This window comes from Hypanus sabinus, chromosome 14 (assembly GCF_030144855.1).
Source record: "Hypanus sabinus isolate sHypSab1 chromosome 14, sHypSab1.hap1, whole genome shotgun sequence".
NCBI lineage: Eukaryota > Metazoa > Chordata > Chondrichthyes > Myliobatiformes > Dasyatidae > Hypanus > Hypanus sabinus.
In genome coordinates, this window is record NC_082719.1 from 60,444,646 (window position 1) to 60,460,762 (window position 16,117).

Below are 16,117 nucleotides of genomic sequence, written 5' to 3' on the forward strand. Positions count from 1 at the left end.
TGCATTGAATTTTGCATCCAAAATGTGGTTCTGTTGAAGCTATTTTAGAAGCAGATTACAATGTGCTCATGCTACTACGCGTTATACCTTCTTCTTATGACTAAGAAGAAACTTCAATCCCTTGAATTGTTTCTTCTTCACAGATACTGTCTGACTTGGTGAGTGTTTCCAGGATTTTCTCTATTTGTTGCTCTGATGACAATTAACCTACATCTCAATAACTCTGATGGATCAGGTCTGTGCTGACAGAGGTATCAAGGGAGCTGACAAACTACAGTGTATACATAATTGTACCAGATTTTTAACTGTGTGCATATCTTTTAACAAAAGAAAATTCTTTAATGTAAATACTTTCATCCAGCAACTGTGATGTTTTGAAGATGACATTACTTTTCATGAAGTAACTAAGATAGTTTGTATGTACAAATTGCTGGACCAGCATATGTAGCATTTTGTGCTGAATGGCATTCTTATAATGATTTGGAGCATCTATTTTAAGGAAACCATTTTTGATGCCATACCATCAAAAGTACTTATACGATATTTCACTTCATATTGAACCTTTAAAATTTATAACAAAGAATGGGGCAATTTGGTTCATCATTTTAATCATTTTAATCTTACTGAAAGAGAGATTTTGAAATGAATCCCACATTTTTTTCAGATTTAGATAAAAGTTAGAGCAATGTTGCTAGGATTGTAGTCTTAAATTACAATGCATCTCAAACTCATTCTGGTACTTCTTAAGTTTGATGAGAGCTTCTGTCTCACATACCATTTCACATAGAAAACTTAAGTTCTCATCTCATTGAAATCTTTGGTCCTTGATGGGCTGAAGGGTCTGTTTCTGTGCTGTAGTACTGTATCACTCTGGCTGATAACTCCTTTTCAACAAGACTGAAATTTCCTTCACAGATGAACATAAAGTACTTAATGTAATCTCTGGACCATGGCTTAACAGAACCATAACAACACTATGGATAACTTCACTAAAACAACTGAAAACTACTGGAATGCTTAACATTTTGGAAATAACAACACAGCATTTTCACTGCAACATTTAAAATGATTAGAGCTCCAACAAAGCATGAAGCTGAAATCAAACCCAAGGCTATATAAACACAAAATAACACTTATTGATAAATCAGCCTTTCACTGTCATAGTTTACCATTTCACTTCTCAGTGCAATTTAAATGTTAATAACCCCATCATCAATCACCAGAAATAAATAAATCCAATAGTTACCCTCAAGCAAGACTGTCATTCACTAAGTCTGCACTTATCATTTCCAAAGCAGCCTTAAGTCTATTTGATATGAATAACACGAACATGCTTTCCACATTCATTCACTGAATGTAGGGATTACTGGTATTTATTTCCCATCGCATTCAGGTTCTTGGATGTGTTGGAGAGCTGACCTCTTGAACTCCTGAAGAACTTCGGTACAGTTGAGGCAATGTATACCATGGCTGTGGTGCTTTGGTAGTTAAAGTTGGTGATGAGGTGCCAACCACTGTCACAAAAATAAGAGTAATTTGAATTTTTCTGGCTCAATATTGATAGAATTATATTGACTATGCATTTGGAATGCAGCAAATTTTTCTTCTTGTTGAACCCAATATAAATGCAGCAGTGTTAAGAGGGTAGTTAAAACTAAACTTACTGCATAATATTTAGTAGAACAGACGATGACATTTGACAAAATTAGATTTTCTTCTTGTAACTTTTATTGTTGACAGTCAAATGAGAACAGACTGCATAACTGAGGTCGAGGGCATTATAGAGCACATGAGATTTAAAAAAAAAACTTTTCAAAAGCCGAGTTCTTACTCTTAATGTATTAGTCATCAATCATAAATAGGTAGTAATTTGAATCAGACATTGGCTTTGTGGGAGAAGCCAGAGAGTGGTAGTAGAGGGTTACCTCTCTGATTAGAGGCCTGTGACTAGTGGAGTGCCACAGTGATCAGTACTGGGTCCATAGATGTCCTCTATACCAATGATCTGGATGATAACATGGTTAACTGGATCAACAAATCTGCAGACTACACCAAGATTGGGGGTGTGGTGGAGGAAGGGTATCATGGCTTGCAGAAGGATCTGGACCAGCTGGAAAAATAGGCTGAAAATGGCAAATGGAATTTAATACAGACAAGTGATGTGCTACACTTCGGTGGGACCAACCAGGGTAGGTCGTACACAGTAAACAGTAGGCCACTGAGGAGTGTGGTAGAACAAAGGGTTCTGAGAATACAGGTCTATAATTTGTTGAAAGTAGCATCACAGATAGATGGGATCGTAAAAGCAAGTTTTGGCACATAGGCCTTCGTAATTCAAAGTATTGAGTACAAGAAATGGGATGCTATGTTGAAGTTATGTAAGATGTTGGTAAGGCCTAATTTGGAGTGTTGTGTGCAGTTTTGGTCACCGACCTACAGGAAAGATGTAAACAATGTTGAAAGAGTATGGAGAAAATTGTTGCCAGGTCTGGAGGACCTGAGTTATACGGGAAGATTGAATCGGCTAGGACTTTATTCCATAGAATGTAAAAAAAATTGAGAGGAAATTTGATAGACGTATACAAAATTATGAAGGGTATAGATAGGGTAGATCTAAGCAGGCTTCTTCTGCTGAGGTTGGGTGGGATTACAATCAGAGGTCATGGGTTAAGGGTGAAAGGTGAAAAGTTTAAGGAGAACATGAGAGGAAACTTCTTCACTCAGAGCATGGTGAGAGTGTAAATGAGCAGCCAGCACAAGTGTTGGATGTGATTTTGATTTCAACATTGAAAAGTAGTTGGATAGATACATGGATGGTAGGGGTACAGCAGGCTATGGGCACGTTGCAGCTCAATGGGAGCAAACAGTTTAAATGGCCTGTTTCTATGCTGTACTTTTCTATGACTTTGACTCTATGAATCTAATAAACCAAAACATCCAAAAAATTAGGAAGAAAGGATAGTATTCAAGAGTAGTTGCATAACCAGGCACAGGAGCTCTGATATGCCTTAGTGCTGATCACTACATCCATAACTGTGTAGCAACTGAATTATATAAGAATACAAGAAAAAGAATTAGCAGTAGACCATACATCCTCTCATACCTGTTTCAACGCCTATTGAGATCATGACATTTGTTCTGGTCTTTTCTACCCATATCTCCTATTTTCCCTTAATATGTAAACCATTCAACCACTCAGCAGCGAAGCCACTAAAACCATCTTAGGGAGGAAATTCCAAAGGTTCACCCAGGTGAAGAAATACATACTCAGTCCATTCTGGAATAATCAATCTCTTATTCGGAGTTTATTATCTAAGGTTCTAGTCACACCAGGGGTAACATCAGAGAATGTGGAATAACACAGAACGGCAGGGTATGGGGAGTAATAAAGAATGACAGGGTATGTGGAGTAATACAGGACAGCAGGGTGTGGGGAGAAATACAGAATGACAGAGCTTGGGGAGTAATAGAGAATGACAGGGTATGAGGAGTAATACAGAATTACAGAGCTTGGGGAGTAATAGAGAATGATAAACAGAAGACAGAAAAATGAATGCACAGAAACCCAGCAGAGGGGAAGAAAAATAAGATGACCAACAGAACATGGGGAAATGCACAGAATGACCAGCAGGGAGAGGCACAGAATGACTCACCCAGCATGGGAGATGCAAGGAATGACTAAAAGAATGTAGGATACACACGGAAGAGAATGGAGACATGCAGCAGGTCACAATCATCAAATTTCTAAAGCAGTTTAAGGACGCCCATTACAATTTTGCATGGCATATTGAGCTGGGTAATGTGGATGATCTTACTGATGACAGCTACTATTTGAAAGTGAATCAAAATAATACTTTTGCTACTCATTACAATAGGGCAGGGATAATAGTTTCTCACATCTAGAAACTGGCTATTTGTGTCAGGAGAATTCACCAAGAAGTTGAGTTCTGTTTTCCTTTAATGACATAGGCACCTTTTCTAATTATATTCATGTTAGTAGATTGTCAACATTAAGGATTTTTTCTTGAAATTCTAGTGAACTTGACCTGGACTAAAGCTAACTAACAGAATGTAAACAAATGCTTATTGCTTTGTAGGTATATTATTACTCAAAAAGTTTTCCATGTAATCAAGCATTTTGAGTCTTAGTCTGAGATCTAGAGCAATACGAAGGTCTTTGATCTGATTAAAGTTGACTTAGGCAGTAATAAAAGATTAATGTTAATGCTTTTAGAGACTGGAAAGATTTGTTGATTTAAGCAATTGAATATACACATATCAATCTTGCTGTGATGTATAAGATTTTGATACCAATGTAACGAAGAGATCTGTCATTATTTTGAGGTGGGATGGCAACAGTCTCAGATTGAGGGTGGGTATTTAAGTATTGGTCAGTTTACTGTGTCTCCAGTTTCCTCAGATTGAGGGAAGTGAGTGGGTATTTATGTATTGGTTAATTTACTCTGCCCTTGATTTTATTTCTCCATTTTCTAATCTCCCATTAACTCCTAAAGACACTTACCCCTCACTGGAGTACTGCAGGAATAAAATGCTCAGTTCAATTAATCTTTAAAGACTATTATTTTATATCTCTTTATTATGAACTTCCACTTCACAATATATTTGAGATTTGAAGCCAAACTTATTTAACTTGATTGGCTTTTTTCTCCCTATGATCCTATTATGCATGTTGGCAAATATACTCTTCAATTCACTTTACAGTTTACATTGATATAATATGATAGATTTATTGCCAAATTAGTTGTCACACAAATTGAAGTAGCCACATAAATGTCACAAAGTAGTTTAATTATGCCACAGGTTTTACTTAAATCATGCAAATATATTCCTTGATCGTGAGCTGTGAAATTTCAGTGATAAGTATCTGTAAACTATCTGATTCAGAGGATGTTTTTGCATATTTGTACCAGCAGTGTGCCATCAGCCATTTTAATGAACTATAGGTAACTAGAATTCATTTCTGGAGCTGGCATTAAGTTTCTGCGTGTAGGGATAGATGTGACGTCTTAACACCTATTTCATGAAGTCTATCAAAAAGTGGGTTTTTCTTGTTATGATGAGGCAGTGCAATACTTAAAAACACATTTATAAGTAAGTGTGTGGGTCCTAACCAGTCAGCTTTAAAGTGATTGCTCAAAGCCATCATAAAAAAGTACGAGTTAAATACATTGCTTAAAAGGAGCTGTTGAATCAATCTCCTCAGCAGTCCAGATGTGGCTCTCTGCCCCCAAGAATGAGTGTTCCTTGGCTGTATCTCTTTCATTATTCTTACACCCAGTTTTCAGTGACCAACTTTCATAATCCTATTGTAGCCCTTTGGCAGTCTAACTTTAGATCAATCAGTTTATATCACTTGGATTTGGTTTGTGAATGTCTGAACCTGAAGCTGAATTGACAAGGGCTAACAGCTGCATGTTATCCTCACAATCCTCATGCCCCTGCATCTGGGCCAGATGTAGAGGGCTGGAAAATGCTGATCCACTGCACCTGATAGGTATCTGGAGAGGCCTCAGGGGCAATCAAGCTACAGGTACTGTACCTTGTCCCCTAAATGCTCTGACAGGTTTGACAGGAGGTGAGGCTCGAGGACAGCCACTCCTCCTGTAGAAATTAATAAGGCATTGCAAGGGTACTTAGATGGTTGAATCAATTAAAAAGTAAATTTTCTTTTAAATAGATATTTTAAAATCTAAAAATACATAAAAATACCAAGGTTAATTGAAAATGTTTTATTAAAAACTGGTTATTATTTATCTGTTACTCTCCAGGCCACAATGAGTAGGAATTCATCTCTCCAATCCTAATCAGGCCCGGTATCACATGGTCAAACTTCACTGGTAGGCTCTGTGGAGTTCAGCAATAGGCCACATTGACAGGTTCATTGTCCCAGACTTACAGCAGGTCCATTAAAATCCCAAATTTACCTACTTGACAGCGGCTGAACATCAATGGATTCTTTTCGAACTACCTGCCATAAGTTGACTCACGTTTTCTTGTGCATGGATATCCCTCTGCATTGACTGTTGTATAAAGTACACTGCTATCAGACCAGCAAAGGTCAGCAGCCATTACTTCTTGTCCATTTGCTACAGCAGCTTATGACAAAGTGCAATAAAGTGCATGCCCTGGCATGCCCGAAAATACCCTTGATGTCACATTCTTTTATAAATAACATGGTTTTATTTCAACAGGGACATTGCATTAAATTTTAATATCAGTCTGACCTTTGCTGTGACATTTATGAGCTAAATGTGACGCTGCAAAATTAGTTTTACTCAAGAGTATTGTCAAAATAGATCATTATGTCATTTGAAGTCTACAGGCCTGAAAAAAGAACTCGGGGAACAAAATCCTGGTGAATTAAATTTAGGAAATATCCTCATGGATATTAATCTGGAATATTAGAAAGTAAGGTTTATTGAAAACACCCGCACAGCAAAAAAAGTTCCTGATCCCTTCTCAAATTTTCCAGATATAGAAGTATCATAAGTATTTGTCACTCGTGGTTTTGATGTCCATTCTGCACCTGTTCCTGTTGTCCTTGGGTGCATTACAATGTCTGCTTTTGTTGTGTAGAACAAGCATCCAATAGAAATTATTGATTAGCCACAGGAAATTTTAGCCACAGTAAATTCCTTACAATAAACGGAAATAGAGAAGAGGAAAACATTTTCAAACACCACTTTAAAGCTAGGCATCTCTTGGCCTGCTATCTGATGCAATATAAATCAGTTTGGCATGTTCCGTGCCAGTACCCTACCTGATCTAAACTAAGTGAAGACAACGTACATATGAAAACTGACCTCATTCCAGATTGGTCAAGAGTCTGAGTGATAACTCTACCTAAGCATAGGCTAGAATTGATAACATAAGAATCGGAAGATGCTGCAATCGAGTGACACACAAACTGCTGGAGGAATTCAGGGGTTAAGGTGTCAGTTGTGGAGGGAAGTGGGCAGTCGAGGACTTGGGTTGAATCCAGATGAAGGGTCTCGACTAGAAATGTGAATTGCCCAAAAGACCAGATATATTGGAGCAGAATTAGACCATTCAGCCTATCGAGATGTTCTGCCATTCAATCATGTTGCATTTACTTTCTCTCTCAATGCCATTCTCCTGCTTTCTCCACATAATCGTTGATGCCTTTACTAATTAAATACCTATCAACCTCTGCTTTAAATGTACCCAATGACTCCACAGCCATCTGTGGCAATGAATTCTACTGACTCATCACCGTTTGGCTAAAGCAATTCCTCATCATCCCTAACCCTAAAGCAACGTTCTCCCACTGAGGCTCTCCCACTACTGGAAACATTCTCTACATATCCACTTTTTATAGGGCTCTCAATATTCAAAGTTTAAAGAAAAGTTATTATCAAAGTACATATACAACCCTGAGATTTATTTTCTTGTGGCCATATTCCATAAATCCATAATATAATAATCATAATAGAATCAATAAAAGACCACACTAACATAAGTTTTCAACCAGTGTGCAAAAGAAAACTGTGCAAATACAAAAAGAAAGAAATAATAATTAAAGTGAACAAGTAATAAATATTGAGAACATGAGATGAAGAGTCCATAGGTTGTGGGAATATTTTAATGATGGGGCAAGTGAAGTTGAGTGAAGTTATCCCCTATGGTTCAAGAGCCTGGTGGCTGATGGGTAATAGCTGCCCATGAACTTGGTGGTGTGAGTTCTGAGGCTCCTGTACCTTCTTCCTAATGGCAGCAGTAAGAAGAGAGCATGACCTGGGTGGTGGGGGTCCCTGATAATGGATACTGCTTTCCTGTGACAATGCTTCATGTAGGTGTGCTCAATGATGGGGAGAGATTTACCTGTGATGGACTGCGCTGTGTCTATTACTTTTTGTAGGATTTGCCATTCAAGGGCATTGCTGTTTCAATACCAGGGTGTGATGCTGCCAGTCAAAAGTTTGTCAGAGTTTTGAATATCATGCTGAATCTTTACAAACTCCCAAAGAAGCAGAGGTGCTGCGGTGCTTTCTTCATAATTGCACTTATGTGCTGGGCCCAGTACAGGTCCTCCGAAATGATAACACTGAGGAATTTAACATTCCTGGCCGTCTCCACCTCTGATCCACTAATGATCCACTGGCTCATGGACCTCTAGTTTCCTCCTCCTGAGGTCAATAATCAGTCCCTTGGTCTTGTTGACATTCAGTAAGAAGTTGTTGCTGTGGCACCACTCAGCCAGATTTTGAATCTCCCTCATATATGATGTTTTATCACCATCTTTGACTCGGCCTACAACAGTGATGTCATGAGCAAACTTAAATATGGCATTGGAGCTGCACTTAACCTCACAGTCATAAGTGTAAAATGAGTAGAGCAAGAGGCTATACTCACAGTTTTGTGGTGCACCTGTGTTGATGGAGATCCAAACTGGTTTGAGATTGCAAGTGAGGAAATTGAAGATCCAAGGAGATATTGAAGCCAAGGTCTTGAAGCTTATTGATTAGTTTTGTGGGGATGATGGTACTGAATACCAATCTGTAGTCAATAAAGAGCATCCCAGTGTATGCATCTTTGCTGTTCAGATGTTCCAGGGTTGAGTTAAAAGCTGATGAGATGGCATCTGCTGTGGACCTCTTGTGCTGGTAGGCAAATTGGAGCAGATCCATGTCACTTCTCAGTTAGGAGTTGGTATGTTTCATCACCAGCCTCTCAAAACACTTCATCACTGTGGATGTAAATGCTTCTAGACAATAGCCATTGAGCAGGTTACCAGGTTCTTTTTAGGCACTGGAATAGTGAGGTCTGCTTGAAGCATTTGGATACCTCTGACTGCTGAAGCAAAAGGTTAAAGATGTCAGAGAATACTCTAGCCAATTGATCAGCACAGATCTTTAGTACTTGGCCAGATACCCCATCTCTGCCAGATAATTTTCACTGGGCCACCCTCCTGAAGGTTTCATGCACGTCAGTCTCAGAGACTAAAATCATATCATTGCGGGCTGTGGGACTTAATGAACATTCCTGCAAATTTTGATGGCCAAAGCAAGAATATCTGGAAACAAAGCCCTGCTGTTGCCTATTTTATTTTATAATAGGTGATAGCATTCAGGAGGTTTCCAAGAGAACCTCTCTTATTCTTCTAAAGTCCAGCAAGTACAGGCCCAGAGCCATCAACCACTCCTCACATGTTAACCATTTCATTCCCAGAAACATCCTCTGGACTCTCTTCTGTGATGGTACTGGGTTTGCTGACTGCAACTTTTTAAAATCAAACTAAGGCCTTATCAGATATAAATTGCCACACATACTCTCACTAATTGGAGATGATACTACAACTACTCAATCTTTAAAGACTAGTTCACTTCCCTGCTTATTCTCCTTGGTGAGTTTAGCTGCCCATACCCACTATTTGAGCAGTGGGTTGCCCCTGCCTACAAAGGAGGTGACACATTTAGCAAATAAAATCGTTTGAAACACAGTACACTTATCTTCAGTGATACATGTTTAAATCCAAACAACATTTTAAAAACACATTTAAGACCCATCGATGATTTCTATCTTATAACGCAATTCCAAATTGCAAACCGTTTCTAAAAGACAAAACATTTCCAAAACACAGGTACAATTCCTATAAATTAAAATGACATACAAATGATGCAGATGAACAAACAAATCGTCTATCACAGAAATCAAAGCCAGAGGAATGGGTTATAGTTCACCCCGTGTTTCCTTCATGCTCTTTGATGTTTGTTACTCCATTCTTAATCAGCTTGAACTGTTCTCTACATTTATACAGCTTCTTTGCCCCTTCTGTGTTTTCACAGAATTTCCACAGATTTCCACAAATTTCCACAGATACCCTTTTTACACAAAAGTTTTGGAAGCTTTTTGGAGACTTAGTTCCCAACTACCCACAGTTGATGTTGTGAAACTAACTTCTCTGAGTATATAAAAGAGCCAACTATAAACACATCAGTTATTTGATACACTAAATAATATTATCCATCTGGTCTGCATGATCCAGAAACATTCAAACATCTAAAATATATAACGTGAAAAGAAACAATTTCAGCACCAACCCCTGTGGAAAACCACTAGTTCCCAGCAGCCAACCATAAAAGGCAGTTGTTATTTCCACTCTTTGCCTTCTGCCAGTCAGCCAATCTTTTATCCATGTGAGTAGCTTTCCTGAAAGACCATGGCTCTTATCTTGTTTAGCAGCCTCTTGTGGGGTTCCTTAGAACATAGAACTTTACAGCACAGTACCGACCTTTTTGATCACCATGTTGTGCCGACCTTTTAATCAATCTGCTCTTTTCTGTTCCTTCCTGTGTAGTCCTCCATTTTTCTATCATACTTGTGCCTATCTAAGAATTTCTTAAATGCCCCTAATGTGTCTGCTTCCGCCACCATCCCTGACAGGGTGTTCTACACACCCTCCATTCTCTGTGTAAAAAAAACCAACTTAACACTGACATCTTCACTATAATTTTCCCAAGTCACCTTAAAATTGTGCCTTCTCATAGTTGCCATTTCCAAGCTGGGAAATAGACTCTGGCTTTGAGGTAGTCAAAGCCCTTCTGAAGATCTGGAATTCCAAGTAAATATTCATTGACTCTCCATTGTCTATCTTGCTTGTTACTTCCTTAAAGAATTCCAACGCATTTGTCAGGCAAGATTTTCCCTTAAGGAAATGATGCTGACGTTGGCCTATTTTATTGTGTGCCTCTAAGTGCCCCAGAACCTCATCTTTGATAATGGACTCTAATATCCTTCCAGTCACTGAAGTCCAGTGGAGTGACATCTGTGATTTTCCAGACACTGGAATTAATCCAGGATCTACTGATCCTTGAAAAATCACTATGAATGCCTCCACAACCTCTTCAGCTACATCTTTCATAAACCTGGGTGTAGTCCATCTGGTCCAGGTGGCTTATCCACATTCAGATCTTTCAGCTTCCCAAGCTTCTCTTAATAGTAATTGTTCTACAGTCACTTCTTCCTCAGATTGTTGTGGATTTCTGATTTTCTTTTCTTCCTTAAAGCCAACGCAAAATATTTTTCAATTCATCCACCATTTCCTTGTTCCCTATCACTACGTGATAAAAGTAGGCCTTATGCCTACTTTTGCCTCTATTTTATTCTTTATATACTGTATGTGGTTACTCGTTATATATTTAAAGCTTATATTCAGTGCCTCATTCTTCAGTATGTAAATAAAAATAAGACACGCACAAGGAGTTGCTTATGTTGGTCTAACAGTTTAGAAAGATAAATACTAATAAGGCAAGATAAGGTGTAATCGTGACTATAACAGTAGAGTTCTCTTTTGCCAACAATACTAAAGGCTTTACAAATTACTTGAAGAATATGGCACATTTTAGGCTTATTAGTTGTTTTGATGTCTCAGTGGGTTGATGTACTGTCCAGGAAGGAACTGAGCCACAAGCATTGGGGAACTGCCAGATTTCATCACAGCCTGTTCTGAGTCAGCTGATAAAAATCCAAGCCAAAGTGTGGATGCTACAATTTGTCTTATTTGGCTAAACAACAAACAACAAAATAAATCAACTATAGGCTGAGATTTCCTTTGCTATTCAATTATACTGCTGGCAAATGCATGTGTCTAGAGACCGAGTGCAGATACAATTGGTCAACTGCCCACCGGCATTTATTATCTTGATTCCTTTATGAGAAATAACTATTAGGATGAGATTTTCAAACAGCCAACATCATCTGCATTCCAACATGACCCATAGGGAATAATATGATGACTCCACACTTCCAAAGGACTGGCATATGGGCCGGGCAATGAAGGTTATAATCTTGTTTTCTTTAAATATAACTTAAACACTGTAACATTAATAGTCCTGGTGAGGGTCTCAGCCCAAAATGTTGACTATTTATTTCCCTCCATAGATGCTGCCTGAGCTCCTCCAGCATTATATGTGTGTTGCGTAAGATTTCCAGCATCTGCAGAATCTTTTGTCTTTAACGTTAACATTAACTTCTTCAGGAGGAAATGAATTACTAGAAAAGCATTGTGCTGGATCACAACCGTGCTTCTCTTCCTGTATTGCTAGATGGCAAGGGATGAATTGCTTTTTGTGACCACAAGGCTCCCGTGGTTCTGTTGTTCACTTATTCAAGGTTAAGCCACACATTGGAGGTAAAAATATAATTCTTTGTCCACTAAATGTCCTGATGGCTTTCTGACACAATTGTAAAATTCTTTATTTTTTAAAAATTAATAGCACTTTTAAATTAACTTCATGTAAATAAAATACAACTTATTTAAAATATTATTAATAAAATGAAAAGAACAGTGTGCAAGAACACAAAAGAACCTATGAAAATAGGAGTGGAGATCTGTTATCAGTTTCCTCAAACTTGCTCCACCATTCAATATGATCCGTCCTGGTCTAATCTCTTCTGCGTCAGTTCTACACATACCCGTTAATTCCTCAAACTTTTAAAACATTAATCTACAGTTTATTCTTCAACAACCTAGCTGCCACATGCCTCTGTGATAGCAACGTCCAGAGATTCATCATTATTTGTAAGAGGAAATCCCTGTGCAGCTCAACATCAAATAATGACCCTCTTATGTTGTAACTATTCCCTTCAATCAAGGATCTCCTACTATGAAAGTACTTGAACATCTTATGACCCCTCAAGATCTAATAGATTTCAATAAGATCAGTCTTAATTCTGAACTTCCAAGTGTGCAGCTTCTCTAGCCAGTCATGAGCGGAAATCCCCTCACCTTCATAATTAGTTTGGTGATTCGCTTTTAGATTGCCTCCAGTGCCAGCATATAAGTTCTTAAATAAACTGACTAAAACTGTGCATAGCAGTTCAGGTGTGGCCTCACCAATTACTCTGTACAATTGTAACAATTCCTCTGAGCTCTCAACTTCAAATCCACGTAAAAAATTGGCTGACATGTCCTTGCCTTCTTAATCAATTGCTTCAGCTGCCTGATAAACTTTTGTGATCCTTACACAAGAACAGCTAAATACCTCTGTGTTACACCAAGTTGCAGTGTTTTCCTTATTTTAGATAACAGTTTCCCTCTTGACTCCGCTTACCCATGTGTATAACCTCACACTTTCCAGCATTAAACTTAATTTGACAAGTTTTTGTCTACTCACTCCAACTATTATGCAGTGCTCAAATATTCTCTTTGCATAATTGCATTGTACCTATTTTTATTTGTTAGCTTTACCTATGCTCTCAATATACCATCCACGGATGGGATAAATTTGTTGTCATGCACTGGAAAGACCAATGTTCCCTTGCCAGTGAACTTCATGCTCTCATGTTGCACTGTGCAAGTGCAGAGGTCCAACACTCCACTTACAGAACTAGTAATGAGTCATTGGTGCAATTTGTCTCAATAATGTAGGCCAGCCTTTCTCAAACTTTTTGCCCTGGAGGAACCTTGGAATAAATTTCATGTCTCAGGGAAACCCTGTGTATGAATTATTATATCTACAGTTCACGGTACATTAGCATGATCAGCAAGTTGTAGATATAATAATCCAAAAATAATTGTAAATATGCTTTTGAGCAGAGAATGAATTTTTAGCCAACAAGCTGTCTTGAAAAAAATAGCTAGTTAAGCTTAGCTTACCTTTCTTGAAATTAATCTCTTTCTTTCACTTTCATAAATTTAAAAACCCATAAGGCAAACATAAGTAAATTTCTGTTAAATAACTGGCTTGACCCAAATGCTATTTAATTTTTCTAAAGGTAGGCTCAGTAGATTTAATTTAAATAAAAGTTGTAAATTGACTTTAATTAATGCTATTTACAACATAAACATTTAATGACAATGTTGAATAATAAAGTTACTAAAACCATAAGCTAAAGTATTATGAATGAAAATATAGCTTAAGACACAAATTTATTAAGAATTTGAAAAAAACATTTCTTAAAAAGTGACATGATCAGGTTTATAGGCCTCGCATGGGAAACCCGAATTTGTTTTTTCAATTATGGGTTGAACTTGAGATAAGCACACACTGATTTCACCTTGCCCTTGATGTTTATTAAGTAAGGAAAAGCTTGCTCACACACGTAAGAAGTTGAAAACTGCACCAAAATGTTCTTTGCTTTCCTATGAATGGTGGGATACTCTTCTTTCACAGAAATCCAGAATGTGTCCAGGGGTAGGTCAGTAAATCTCATCTTGAGTGCACGAGCAGACTGCATCTCACAAAGTTCTTCTTCTTCTCTCAAAGTCAAGTTCTCAAGCTGAGTAGAAGATTCAGAGAAAGGGTCCTCATACACGTGTTGAAAGGGAGCTAAAATATAGTTCAATTTTGTTCTGCAGTTTTTCCAGGTGGTTTTCAATAAATCTCATATTTCCTCACTCTCAAACCCAAGCAGCAGTGGAAACATTTCAAGATTTCCTTTTGAAAAAATTATTTTTCCAAATATTTAGTTTCCTTTTAAATCCAAAAATTTTGTCACTTGAAGTCAAAACATTTTCTCCAGGGCCTTGCAAAGAGTGGTTCATATGATGAAAAATGCCTGCTAAGTAGGTGAGTTTCTGCAGCCATTCTTCATCTTCAAAGCACTCAGCAAAATCTGGCCTACTATTCTCTTGAAAGTACTCCTACAATTCACCTTTTGGCTCAGTCACCCTGTTGAGAACTCTTCCTCTGCTAAACCACCAGATTTCTGTATGTAGCAGGAGACTTGTCTGCTCTTTGTTCAGGTTTTCACACAATTTTAAACATTCTCGAGTGAACTGGTCTTTGTTTAATAAAGTTAACCATTTTTTGTAGCATCAACTAGAACTTTTTTCATTTCATCCGCAAGAGGTTTTGGCTTCAATACCTCTTTGTGAAGAAAGCAGTGTGTTGTGACAATGTCAGGATTTTCTTATTTTACAAGAGAATTAAAACCTCTCATGGAGCTGACCATTGATGGGGCACCATCAGTACAGATGCCAACACAGCTCCTCCAAGGCAGATCTTTTGTTTCCAGATATGAAGACAAAACATTAAATATATCTTGGCCTTTGCTTGTTTCAGGCAGCTGGTTGCAACAGAAAAAGTTTTCTTGAATTTCACCATCATTTACAAATCTTACAAAAGCTACAACATGACATTTATTGATGAAATCTGTTGATTCATCAACTTGGATAGAGAAACTGATGTTTTTCAGTTTATCACAAAAAAAATCTCTTTCAGCATCATGCGACATGTCATCATTCAGTCAACATTCATCTCCAAGATTGCTACGGTGGTAAGGAATGTTGACAATAGAATGTTTGAGGGTGGCCGCCTTCTCGCGCGAACAAAAGCCATGCAAGAGCCCATTCTCAAGGTACTTTATGTGGATAACTGTGCTCTTCTCACACACACAGAGGATGCACTACAGGTTGCAGTCAGTCAGTTTGCCAAGGCTGCAGGGACCTTTGGTTTAACAGTTCTTCTGAAGAAAACAATGACCCTCCATCAGAAGCCTCCTTGTGGTGTTTACAACCCATCTTGGCTCACCATTGACGACTACCTCTTAGCACGGTCGAGCAGTTCACCTACCTGGGCATCGTCATCTCCAAGATTGCTACGGTGGTAAGGAATGTTGACAATAGACTCGTCAGAGCCAGAAGTGCCTTCAGAAATGCGTGTGGAAGAACTACCGACTGTGTCTGTCCACAAAAATCCAGGTGCGTAGGGCTCCGTCATCATGGTTGTATGGCTCCAAAGCCTGGGTCTTGTACCGCAAGCAAACCCAGTTCACAAGTTCTTCCATCAGTGCTGCCTCTGCTCCATCATGGGTATCAGCTGGCAGGGTTGTGTCTCCAACAACGAGGTCCTGCAGAGGGCTCAGCTTCCAAGCATTGAAGCCCCTTTGCTACTCAACCAGCTCAGTTGCCTCTGACCATGTATCTCGCATGGACATCTCCAGGTTACTGAAAGCCAGACTTCATGGTAAGAGAGATTGTGGTGCTCCGTGCAACAGTTACAAAGACCAACTTAAGCAGCAGCTCTCTCAGCCAAATATCGGCAGAAACTAACTTGCGTCGGATACTGCTGGAGAATGCTGATCCGTGGTGCGGCCAAGGATTTTGAGGAATCAAGAAGAGTGACTGCTGAAG